Source organism: Musca autumnalis, unplaced genomic scaffold (assembly GCF_047663935.1).
Source record: "Musca autumnalis isolate F117 unplaced genomic scaffold, ASM4766393v1 scaffold_1, whole genome shotgun sequence".
Classification (NCBI taxonomy): Eukaryota; Metazoa; Arthropoda; class Insecta; order Diptera; family Muscidae; genus Musca; species Musca autumnalis.
The window spans coordinates 71,084,698-71,096,877 of NW_027411644.1; the positions used below are offsets into that span (position 1 = coordinate 71,084,698).

Sequence of the window (12,180 nt, forward strand, 5' to 3'; positions counted from 1 at the left end):
ATGAAAATATTGAAGTTAGGCATGGTTCTAACTTCAATATTTTTGGTCTATTCCAGAACAGCAAGGATCTACTAATTTTTACTATTTTTTCCGATAACATAAAGAAAAAATTGTTATCGTATTAAAAATTAAAAGATTCTTGCAGGTTCTGGAACAGAGTATTTATTACACTGTGCCACAAGGTTTCTGTGCGGTGGAAAATTCCTTTTGGAGATGAAAGCCCTTAGTGAGTATATTAAGAACCCAAAAGGAAATTTTCCCCATAGGTCAAGTTTCTGAGATATCGCGCGATAAATTTTTTGAATTTTCGCCTGTGATGCTTGAGAAAATAGCTTTATATCTCTGTTTGCCGTTATTGTAGCTTCATTTTGAGATTACATGTCTTCAGTCAAATCGAATGGCGAATCTTTTTGTAGAACATTTCATTCTTCTAACTCAATTCCTTTCATGTCCTTTTCGTCCTTTCTTTCTTGAACCGTAGTAAAAGTACCACAAGATGAGATTTTACAGCATACAAATATTCCACAAAAATGTTGCTCAGAGAATTTTAGGTATGGTCCTCATTGACAACTAATCGATATTGTCACGTTTTCATTGTCTTTTTTGACATTTGCCCGGTTTTTGTTCAGAAAAAACCTATGTTTTGTTTTTCTGTATATTCGTTATTTGTTATGTATTGGTAGGTAGACATACCCATTGGTTATCGCTTATATTGACATCTGGGATGTATCTGAAATATTTACCATATATAGCTCCCGATATGCTGAATACGTTAATGACAAATTTTCTTGGAACATAGATCCGGTTATATAATATTTTGATCCGGATATAGCGATATAAAACCCGGATTTTGTACCGATTTTAAGTAACCGATTAAGCTTATATGTATACCATTAGAAAGCTAATAAAATTGCCAAGCAGGGAAAATAAATTTTTTGACTGCATCTTACCTGAGTTTGGTGCTAAAACAAAAAACCCGTATTCTTGAACCGTTTTTAAGTAAAAATATCACTGCGCGTAAATATGAAGATAAAAGTTTGGTGGGTGAAATATTCTTTTTGCCGATGAAAGTCGATGAAGTTAATATTATGAACCCGGAAGGACAGTTATGCCATAGGTCAAACTTCGGAGTTATAGCGAAATGGAATTTATGTTACCGGTTTATTGTCGTGCTCTTAAAGTTCATCTAGAATGTATGCATCACGCCATAACTCAGAAGTTTGACCTATGGCATAACTGTCCTTTCGGGTTCATAATATTAACTTCATCGACTTTCATCGGCAAAAAGAATATTTCACCCACCAAGCTTTTATCTTCATATTTACGCCCAGTGATATTTTTCCATAAAAACGGTTCAAGAATACGGGTTTTTTGTTTTAGCACCAAACTCAGGTAAGATGCTGTCAAAAAATTTATTTTCCCTGCTTGGCAAATTTATTAGCTTTCTAATGGTATACATATAAGCTTAATCGGTTACTTAAAATCGGTACAAAATCCGGGTTTTATATCGCTATATCCGGATCAAAATATTAGATAACCGGATCTATTTTCCAAGAAAATTTGTCATTAACGTGTTCAGCATATTGGGAGCTATATATGGTAAACATTTCAGATACATCCCAGATGTCAATATAAACGATAACCAATGGGTATGTCTACCTACCAATACATAACAAATAACGAATATACAGAAAAACAAAACATAGGTCTTTTCTGAACAAAAATCGGGTAAATGTCAAAAAAGACAATGAAAACGTGACAATATCGATTAGTTGTCAATGAGGACCATACCTAAAATTCTCTGAGCAACATTTTTGTGGAATATTTGTATGCTGTAAAATCTCATCTTGTGGTACTTTTACTACGGGTTAAGAAAGAAAGGACGAAAAGGACATGAAAGGAATTGAGTTAGAAGAATGAAATGTTCTACAAAAAGATTCGCCATTCGATTTGACTGAAGACATGTAATCTCAAAATGAAGCTACAATAACGGCAAACAGAGATATAAAGCTATTTTCTCAAGCACCACAGGCGAAAATTCAAAAAATTCATCGCGCGATATCTCAGAAACTTGACCTATGGGGAAAATTTCCTTTTGGGTTCTTAATATACTCACTAAGGGCTTTCATCTCCAAAAGGAATTTTCCACCGCACAGACCTTGAGTTCCAATTTGTGGCACAGTGTTATTTACCATCAAAAGGAATTCACAATGTAAATTTATTGATTTCCCCTCATCCCACCAAAAAATTCCAATTAATTTTAATAAAATGCTAAAAATATTCATGTCTTTTGTTATGCCACACACACACCTAAAATAGCACACGCGAAACTAAAACTGTGAATTTTATTCCTTTATGGCTGACAGGAAACATAAAAACGGGAACAGACTCTTGTAAATGGGACAAACAAAAGTATTTAATAACCATGGTTTTGTAGGATAGGTTATGTTATGTTTCGGAATTATAAATGAGCGCGAATAATAAATAGCTATGAGGTAGGTGCGGGATGGGAGATGAGTTCATCGAAACCAGAAAGCAGATATAAAATATTACAAAAGTAATGACTTTGTGTGAATTATGGAATTTAATTAATTATAGAATGGCTCCTGTGGCGGCGAATAAATGGATGACTATAAAGGGTGTGATGTTATTTTGCAGGAGCAGGAACCCATAGCCCACAAGGACTCGTAAAAAATATAAATTAAAATTGCTTTTTATAACAATTAGTCAAGCCAAGACAAGCAGGTAAATTGCAGAGTTACTATGAAAAATTCCAATATGTGTTCCATGGAAAAATAATCTTCAGAGACGGCATTATTCCCAAAGATTAAATAGCAGATTCAATAAATGTGAGGGATTGTCGTGAGTTACTAAAATTCCACAGGTTCCTCTATGGTGGCTTTATGGTGGTTTATTCCTATACAAATATTAGTTCTTAATGTAGATTTGTCTTTCCAAAAGGAAAAAAAAATCCCACATTCACACCAATCCGAAGGAGTTTCCCACAAGAAACTCCTTACTTATTTCAAATGGTTTTTCCCAATTGTGTCCTAAGTACCAAAAATTGTCCTACAATTTTCCCCCTTGCAACTGCTACATTAAAGACATACCAAATATTTACCTAAAGATGTAAATATGTATGTATGTGTGTGGTTTGTAGTTATTATTCCTTTTTTATGTTGCCACCAAAACTAATCATCTAATGAGCCAACGAGCCAACATATAAAAACTCGACTTGGTCCACACACAATCCACACAAAAACCCACAAAAAAGTAATGAAACCGTTTTTTACTTCCTTTTGCATTCTCGCGGGATTCTAAAATTAAAGAAATGGGATATTTTATATGTGGCTCATAATTCTGGTTGGTAATCTTCTTTCGACTGAGCCACCTAGTCACCCACCAACCAGGAGCAAAGCAAAGAAGAAGAAAAATAACACAATAACAGGACATTTTATTAAATGAGAAGTGTGAGAGAAGTAGCAGTGAGAGAATTGTATTGTGGTAGAGATTTTTTTCAAACTTCATTATGAGATGCGATGCTCCATCTATGTGTGCCTCTGTTTGTGTTATTCAGGTTGTTAATAAAAGGGTGGCCAACGTTATTGAAGTTATATTATTTAAGGACCAAAATGAATGCAGTCGAATTTCCCGGTAATGAAACTTTTTTTTTTAAAATTCGTAACATTTTCTAAACAAAATTTGGTTATCGACAAGATTTTCTATGGAAAACGTGGTTATCGACAAGATTATCTACAGAAATTTTAGTTATCGAGGACATTATCTATGGAAATCTTGGTTACCGACAATATTTTCCATAGAAACCTCTTTTATCGATAAGATTTCTATAGAAAACATGGTTATCGACACGATTTTCTATAGAATCTTAGTTATCGAGAAGATGTTCTATTGAAATTTTGATTGTCGACAGTATTTTCTATAGAAACCTTGGTAATAGGAAAGATTTTCTATGAAAATCTAGGTTAGCGACAATATTTTCTATAGAAAACGCGGTTATCGACAAGATTATCTACAGAAATTTTAGTTATCGAGAACATTATCTATGGAAATCCTGATTATCGACAATATTTTCTATAGAAACTTCTTTTATCGATAAATTTCTATAGAAAATGTGGTTATCGACACTATTTTCTATAGAATCTTAGTTATCGAGAAGATGTTCTATTGAAATTTTGATTGTCGACAGTATTTTCTATAGAAACCTTGGTAATAGGAAAGATTTTCTATGAAAATCTAGGTTAGCGACAATATTTTCTATAGAAAACGCGGTTATCGACAAGATTATCTACAGAAATTTTAGTTATCGAGAACATTATCTATGGAAATCTTAGTTGTCGGCAAGGTATTCCAAAGAAATTTTGTTTATGGGCATGATTTTCTATGGACACATTCGGTACTGATAAGATTTTCTATAGAAAACTTGGTTATCGTCAATATTTTCTATAGAAAACGTGGTTATCGACAAGATTATCTACAGAAATTTAAGTTATCGAGAAAATTTTCTATGGTAATCCTGATTATCGACAATATTTTCTATAGAAACTTCTTTTATCGATAAATTTCTATAGAAAATGTGGTTATCGACACTACTTTCTATAGAATCTTAGTTATCGACAAGATGTTCTATTGAAATCTTAATTGTCGACAGTATTTTCTATAAGAAATATTGGTTATAAGAAATATTTTCTATGGAAATCTTGGTTAGCGACAATATTTTCTATAGCTAACATGGTTATCGACAAGATTATCTACAAACATTTTAGTTATCGAGAACATTATCTATGGAAATCGTAGTTGTCGACAAGGGATTCCAAAGAAATGTTGTTTATGGGCATGATTTTCTTTGGATACATTCGGTACTGATAAGATTTTCTAAAGAAAACTTGGTTATCGTCAATATTTTCTATAGAAAACGTGGTTATCGACAAGATTATCTACAGAAATTTTAGTTATCGAAAACATTCTCTATTCTTGGTTGTCGACAATATTTTTATAGAATCTTTGGTTATCGATAATATTTTCTATAATAATATTGGTTATCGATAAGATTTTACATAGAAAATTTGGTTATCGTCAGGATTTTCTATAGAATCTAAGTTATCGGGAACATGTTTTATTGAAATCTTGGTTGTCGACTGTAACCTTGGTAATAGGAACGATTATCTATGGATATCTTGGTTAGCGAAAATAGTTTCTATAAAAACGGTAATTATCGATACGATTTTGTATAGAAAACTTAATCATCCACAAGATCTTCTATATAAAAGTTGGTTATCGACAAGATTTTCTATGAAAAACTTAGTTATCGAGAATATTTTCTATGCAAATCTAGTTATCGAGAAGTTTTTCTACGGAAATCTTGTCTATCACCAATATTTTCTACAGAATCCTTGGTTATCGATATGTTCTATAATAATGTTGGTTATCAATAAGATTTTACACAGAAAACTTGGTTATCGTCAGAATTTTCTATGCAATTATTGTTATCGACAAGATTTTCTATGAAAATCTTAGTTATCAATTCTTTTTAAAACCCTTGACAATCGACAAGATTTTCCGTAAAAATCTTGGTTATCGAAAATATTTTCTATAGAAAACTTGATCATCGACAAGATTTCTATAGAAAACTTAGTTATCGACAAGATTTTCGATAGCAAACTTGATTATCGACAAAATTTTCTATAAAAAACTTGGTTATCGACAAAACTCTGTATAAAAACTTTGGTTACCGAGAAGTTTTTTATAAAAAACTTGATTATCGACAAAATTTTCTATAGGAAAATTGGTTATTGATTAGATTTTTTTGTAGGAAACTCGTTAAGCGACGATATTTTCTACGCAAATCTGGGTTATCGACAAAATTTTCTATAGAAAACTTGGTTATCGTCGCGATTTTCTATAGAATCTTAGTTATCGTGAAGATATTCTATTGAAATCTTGGTTGCCTACAGTATTTTCTATAGAAACTTTGATTAGCGAAAATAGTTTCTATAAAAACCGTAATTATCGATACGATTTTGTAGAGAAAACTTAATTATCGACAAATTCTTCAAAAGAAAAGTTGGTTATCGACAAGATTTTCTATGAAAAACTCAGTTATCGAGAATATTTTCTATGCAAACCTACATAGTTATCGAGAAGTTTTTCTATGGAAATCATGGTTATCAACAATATTTTCTATAGAATCCTTGGTTATCGATAATATTTTCTATAATAATAGTGGTTATCGATAAGATTTTACGTAGAAAACATGGTTATCGTCAGGATTTTCTATATAATCATAGTTATCGACAATCTTACTTATCGATTTTCTTTAAAAATCTTGACAATCGACATGATTTTCTATAAAAACCGTATTTATCAAATGGATTTTCTATGGACAACTTGGTTATCGACAAGATTGTCCGTAAAAATCTTGGTTATCGAAAATATTTTCTATAGAAAACTTAATTGTCGGCAATATTTATTTTCTATAGAAAACTTGGTCATTGACAAGATTTCGATAGAAAACTTTGTTATCAACATGATTTTTTATAAGAAACTTGTAAAGATTTTCTATAAAATCTTGGTTATCGATAAGATTTTGTATAAAAACTTTGGTTGGTTCTATAGAAGAAACTTTATCAACAAGATTTTCTATAGAAAAGTTTGTTATCGACAATATGTTCTATGCAAATCTGGGTTATCGACAACATTTTCTTAAGAAACCTTGGTTATCGATAAGATTTTCTATAGAAAACTTGGTTATCGACAAAATTTTATATAGAAAACCAGGTTATCGATAAAATTTTCTGTAGGAAACATGGTTATCGACAATATTTTCTTTGCAAAACTGGGTTATCGACAAAATTTTCTATAGAAACATTGGTTATCGATAAGATTTTCTATAGAAAACTTGGCAATTTAAAAGGTTTTCTACAGAAAACTTGTTTACCGACTGCTTTTCTATGAAAATGTTAGTTATACAGGTTATCAGCAAAGTTTTCTATAGAAACATTGGTTAGCGATAAGATTTTGTATAAAAATCTTGGTTATCGGCAAGATTTTCTATAGAAAACTTGGGCAGCAATATGATTTTCTATACTAAAGTTGGTTATTGACAATATTTTCTATGCAAATCTGGGTTATCGACCAAATTTTCTATAGAAACTTTGGTTATCGATAATATTTTCTATACCGACTAAATGTTATGTAGAATCATAGTTATCGACATGATTTTCTATGAAAATCTAAGTTTTAGAGAAGATTTTCCTGAGAAGACTTGGTTATAGACAATCTTTTCTACAGAAAATTTGGTTATCGATAAGATTTTTTGTGGAAGTTCTTGGTTATCGACAATATTTTCTGTAGAAAACTTGGTAATAAATAAGATTTTCGTGTTGTGTATTTATTTCAGTTAAAGTCCATATTTGCTGTGTTCCAGAACCTGCAAGAAGCTACTATTTTTTACTACGATAACATTTTTTCCTTTATGTTATCGGAAAAAATAGTAAGAATTAGTAGATTCTTGCAGTACTGGAACAGACCAATTTTGTTGCTTCAATATTTGAAGAAACAAACAGTCGGAGACTTCTACAGCCGGAGACTTCTACAGTCGGAGACTTCTACAGTCGGAGACTTCTATAGCCGGAGACCTCTACTATCTAAGTTCAAGAAGACAAGGTAAAAGGGGTTAGAAAATCTATACTTATTTCGGTTTATGAGCCAAATAATCTGTTCATAGAAGAAAGTCATACTTTAAACGCCGGAATTTCGAAAAGTCAGGATTTCCAAAAAAAAAAATCAGATCAATCCAATAGGCAACCCTAAGCTATATTTGGTTCCAGAAGAAGGTCTTTAAATTGTTATGGAGATTTTTTTATTTTTTTCACAACTTTTGGTCATTTTTGGACATTAACGAATTTCAAACGGCAACATTGCCCCAAACTAAATAACAAAAGATGAGCAGGTCCTATTCGCAATCAACTGAGAGAATAATAAAGTTGGAGTGAGAGCAATATAAATAAGAGATTTTAAGGTGGGGGAGTTTTACACAATACAAGCAAGCTGTAAAAAAAACAAGGAGCATATACAGAGCCTTAACTCACCACCCCACCCCCCACTCTTCAATCACATACCCATACCCAACAAAGTTTAGAAAAAAGGGTCAATATGGATTTCATTAGGATATATTCCAATGAAATTGTTTCCCCATTTATCTCGAGGCTTTGAGGGATGTTGTTGTTGTTTGAGGGATGATGATGATGATGATATTCATCCGTGGATGAATAGATGGCCCCAAGTGATGGATGGGTATATGAGAAATTATGATACATGAATGGTTTGAGGAATTAAAAACAAAATATAAGGCAGGACAAAAAAAAAAGTATGGTTAACTTTTTGTTCGGAAAGTTGTTTGTGGTACTTACCCAAAATAAAATATTAAATAGGACCATTAAAAATTTCACACATGAACAGCAACCGTTGAGACCCATTTTGGCGGCGGATGATTGACTTATAGATGTTAAATGAAATGTTGTTTCAGCTTCCGTTTAGTGGAGATAAATTTTTGCAATTATTTTAAATTGTTGGTTATTCTTTTAACACTTTTTTTGTTATTTACTTTGATGCTTTAATATAGAAAAAAAAAATAATTTGATATTTTTTAATAAAAACACACAATTTTTTCTTTAAATAAAAAGTAAAAATCAAAAAAACGGACAACAAATTAATGTTATGATAGATACAATGATGTCGACGTCAACGTTGGCAGAATAAACTCTAAAACGCGTTTGAGTTGTCTATTAGAAAAAACAACGGCAGTCAGCCCATAGGCAATTTTCCAACATACACAAACACACAACGCAAAATTTAACGCACCCAACCAACAATAACAAGTAATAACAACAACAAGAGCAACAACAATATCAAACAACTTCACTTTTCAAAAAATTTCCCAACTCCCCTTAACAGAGTTTTCCATTTAAACAACACATCTGTTTAACATGCACACCGTGGATTTGAGTTTTGTTTTTGCTACCTCCTCCTCACTGGGGCGGTGTTGTTGTTTTAGTTATTGTTGTTATTATTATTGGGATTACTTTGTTATTGTTGCACTTTGTTTTTGTTTGCCAAATGTACTCTCACTTCCCCTCCTAGTTAAGAGATGTTTGATTTCCTTTCATTTGCCAACTGCAATTTCTAGTATCTGTGTGTCGTTGCTGCGTATGTATGGGTATTTATGATAAACTATATTCCTTTTTCTGCTGCACTTTGTTTTTGTTTGGTTGTTTTTTTGCCTCTTCTTCCTTTGACCTCTTTTTCTTTAATGAGCAGCATACGAAATATTAGCAGAAGATTCTTATTTTCTTCGTTTCCTTTGCAAAGTAGCACACAACGTACACACACAACACAATCACAATGCCAACTTTATTTATTTTCTGCAAAGTCCTTTTTAAGGATTCCCAAATTAACACACTCAACGCACTCACTTATAACAAAACACTTTATTCCATTACTTTGTTTTTCGTATAATTTTTTTATTTATTTTTTTTTTCTTCTTTCACGCTCGTATTAACATCCTCGCTCGTTTGCTATTTTTCTTTTTGTATCTTATCGAACCGTTGCTCCCGTCCACTCAGTCGTTTTGTATTTGAAAAATCTATCCGTATTTTTTAAAATCTATCCGTTCAGTTCGTTCTGTTTCTTCTTTCTATCTGTATCTGCGGAATCGCGATTCGTTTCTGTGTCTGACGTTTGCTTCGAAATAAAATAAACAAATCACGAATGAAGTTTAAAAGGGAAACTAAGAGCATATGAGGCACCCTGTTGCAATGTGATTAATTTCATGTAAAATACAACAGATGTCGCTCTTCAATGACAAATGGGATATTTTTATTTTCCCTTAAAAAAGGGTTGCCAATTTGTAGTGTTTTGTTTTACTGCTGAGGGGAATTTGTTAGTTCTAATAAGAAAAATTGTACAAAGTCTGTAGTGGAATTCTGTAGCTAATTTTCGACAAAAATCGGTAAAATTAAAACGCTAAATTATTAATGAAGAGTATCAATACATTTTGACAACATTGTTTCTATCGGTATAATGGCTATATCACACCATATGCTTTTTCACATGTATGTTGTCACTTATGCTAAGTTTACATTTACGAAATCCACTCGATTTCAACTGTCAATTCCATAGCTCAAACGTCAAATAAAAATCTCATCTGGATTTCATTTGACGTTGAACCTATGGATTTGACAGTTGAAATCGAGTGGATTTTTGTAAATGTTAACCAAGAATTAGGGTATACTCAGGGTTTAAAAGCCAGCATCTAAAAACATTAGCATTAGCTGTACACATCAACTGCTACACAATATTGACACACACGGCTAAATAAGAAACGGAACGCATATTTATTTTTGTACATTTTTGCTTATTTCGTTTTTTACGCCTAATCTTTTTTTCGTTAGGTATAATCGACAACCACGCTACATATTTAGCAGTCGGCTGACCATTCGTAATGGCCCCGGCACATACGGTCCGTTGTGCGTCGCGTCACGCGTTAATAACAACAACCACATGGTAGAATAAAGTAAAGGTAGGCCACAGCTAACAGCTGATTACAATTTTTTTCTTTTTATGGCTTAATCTGTCAAAAGCAGGGTTGACATTTTGTACTGTTTTTGACATTATGCAATCATAAAGGTAGATGCATCGCTGAATTGTTCCAACAAAAAACTTCTGCTGTAACACTATTATTCTGTTCCAGAACTGCAAGAATCTACTAATTTTTACTATTTTTTCCGATAACATAAAGGAAAAAATGCTATCGTAGTAAAAAATAGTAGCTTCTTGCAGGTTCTGGAACAGAGCATATATCTTAAAATTGAAAACAAGTACAAAAAATGTGTATTCGCGTGGCAAAATAAAATTGTTGATTTTTTTTTAGCAAAACTTACGAATGAACATTGGATGCCAGCAATCACGATGTCAGATTACCCAAACTTGTCAAGTAGAAAATAAGTGAATGACATTTTTTCACTGTCAAAAGTTTGGGAAGAACTTTTGCTATTTTTGGAACACTTTTCCAACAAGAATATTCTGGAGCCTAGGTAAAGAAATTTTTTTACACTATATGGCACTTTTAACATATAAAAAATGAAGCTCTAAGTTCCATATGGTTTTGTAATACGGGATAGCTATGCAGGTACATCTACCATTTCTCAGTGATTTTCATACCATGAACAACCACATGAAAAAAGTGTAAGTGATGCCAAGTTTGTTCTTGAAGTTTATCATGTGGTTGTTTTAACGCGACGCTCAACGGACCGTATGTACCGCGGCCTTAAGAACGAATTAACATCCGAGGGTGGTTTTTTATTAGAGTTGCCAACGCAGTAATAAAAAAGGTGTCATTTAATGTCAAAATGCCTCCATCATATGGCATGATAGAATAAGAAAAGGTAGCAGCAATACACAGCTGACTGAACTGGGTTGTAACGTTAGTGTCAAATTTCATATGACATTTTATACATTTATTTCTATTTCGATGTACATTAGGGACATATATTTTTTGAGAAAAAAAATATATCATTCGGAAAAAACAACTTCCCAGAAAGACTTCTTCATATCAATTATATGTAACCTCCTCCAAGTTCGAACGATAAGCCGCGCAGTAAATCCCCGCTTGTAGAGGCGATACAACGCATGTTAATATGTGAGGTATTTTGTTAAAATTTAAAAAAAATAAAGCCCTAATAAACATGTGCTTCTTTGATTTCTAAAACAAAACATTGAAACACCTTCTCCTTTTTCTATGAATTTCCAGCGGCCCCAAACTTTTCTGAAAGAATTCTACTTTCTGCGAGAATTTATGCATTTAGTGGAATGATGTGGAAACATAAAAATTGAAAATGTAACGAATTTTCATTCATGTTTTCCAAAATATTCAACCAAATGTGAAAAATTATTAGTTTTTTAAATTGCAATAATTTATAGACATTTCCTTGTTTTGTTTACAAATATGTACAACTGGCAGTAACGTTACAAAAAAAAAAAAAACAAATTCCTTTGTGGTTGTTGTTCGGGTTGTATTTGTTGTAGTATTAACTTTACCTTATATTTGTTCTACCATGATCATATGGTAGAACCTAAAGAATACTAAAGGCCTGCGTACATAAG

The 12,180-nt window shown here is 32.1% G+C and overlaps 1 pseudogene; it reads right to left on the minus strand.

The window, feature by feature from the left end:
* Nucleotides 1–9,750, minus strand: part of LOC141400987 (CD82 antigen-like) — a 75,017-nt pseudogene extending 65,267 nt beyond the window's left edge.
* Between the last annotated feature and the right edge of the window lie 2,430 nt (nt 9,751–12,180).